The 1,627-nt window shown below is 40.4% G+C and overlaps 1 pseudogene; it reads right to left on the bottom strand.

Moving 5' to 3' along the window:
• Window positions 1–23: 23 nt before the first annotated feature.
• Window positions 24–1,137, bottom strand: LOC104803159 (annotated as a pseudogene).
• Between the last annotated feature and the right edge of the window lie 490 nt (window positions 1,138–1,627).

The raw sequence follows: 1,627 nt of genomic DNA, 5'->3' as shown, positions 1-1,627 counted from the left end.
TAGTATATATGCAACCAAATCACTGAAACAGGAAATGCCGTTATATAATCACGTTCGAGCTTGGCCAAGAAAAGAAGCAATATGTAATGTGATTCAATACTCACAGTGACAATGCAGTCAAGCTTGACCTCCGATTCTAACTGTTCATCCAACCAAAGAACAGAAGCCAGAGGAGCTGGATTTGCCAAACCGGTAGTCTCTAGCAATATATGATCAAGCCTAACCCAAGAAATCGGAAACAGAAGAACATCAAATACTAAATTCACATACCTTTCTTCAAATTGTAAGCGGAAATAATTTACACCCTTTCTCGAAAACCCAGGCTGTCCTGGATTTAATTCCTCAGCTCCAACAATCAAAAGGAAGCTTAAAGACAAAACACTTGAACGCATAACCAAAGACTTCACCAAAAACTTGGAGCTTTTCAGCTCATGAACATCACGCGTCTCTCACCATGCCAGAAGCCCCGAAATATTCACGATTCCGACCAGAATAAGACAATCAGATGACAAATTTCCGAGTACAAACTCGGTTAGGATAGGAAACGAGAAAGAAAGAGGCAAAACGACCTGTCTTTTCTCTGCACAAGCTGCTCAAGAGCTTGGACAAGACTATGTTTTACCGTGCAGCAAATACAGCCATTAGCAAGCTCAACCCATTCTTCGATAAGTGCACCTCCTTCCCCTTCGTTAATCATCGCCCTCTCCACTCCTATCTCCTCGCCAAACTCATTCAATATCACCGCGATTCTCTTCCCGTGGTTCCCATCCAATATATAATTCACAAGCTGTGAAAATCAATCAGACAATAGCGTAACCAATTGCAGACCAGAACCCATATCATTAATCAGCGAAAAGAGCAAGACCCCATTCGACGAATTGGAGGGTATTATCAGTTGCTTACGGTGGATTTTCCGGCGCCGAGATAGCCGGTGATGACGGTGACACCCACTGAAACAGTGCCGGATCGTTCTTTTTCCGGCGTAGTCAGGCCGTAGGAGAAGGCGGGTTCGATTAGGACAGCCATGGGAGGCTCTTCGTCGTCCGCCATTTCTACTCTTTCGCTTCCTCCGCGGTCGCCGGTTTTATGCCTTCGCGAAGAACCTTCTGAATGCATAAGAGACTTCACCGCAACCATCGATGGCTTTTTCGAAAGGTGCGATTGTGACCCATAGTTTATTCTCATCTTCAATTTAGTACCCCAAGTTTTTAAGGTTCACTCTAAGTCCCTAATCTGATGGTCAAATGGTTAATCATATTTATTTATACAAAAAAAATTACTTGAATTGATTAATCGAAAAGCTATATACCAATTATATATGTGAATTAATAAAAATTGAAAATACTGTCCAAGATACACATGATTCACTCAGTTCGCATATCATGTTCGATAGAATTAAAAAAAAAATATTTATATTATACGCATGAATGCATGTACATTTTTGTAAACTCTCAATGTATATACATATTTCCTTACTTCATCATGGAGTCATGTAGTAGCCGAACTTCGGATAAAGCTTTGTTACAACATGAATGTTGATTGGAGGCGTTATATTATACGCATGAATGCATGTACATTTTTGTAAATATATACGTACATATACATTTGTATTCGTGTGCGTGTGTAT

Source organism: Tarenaya hassleriana, unplaced genomic scaffold (genome assembly GCF_000463585.1).
Source record: "Tarenaya hassleriana unplaced genomic scaffold, ASM46358v1 Cleome800, whole genome shotgun sequence".
Classification (NCBI taxonomy): domain Eukaryota; kingdom Viridiplantae; phylum Streptophyta; class Magnoliopsida; order Brassicales; family Cleomaceae; genus Tarenaya; species Tarenaya hassleriana.
The sequence above is the reverse complement of the archived record's forward strand: the minus strand, read 5'-3'. Positions and strand labels throughout refer to the sequence as shown.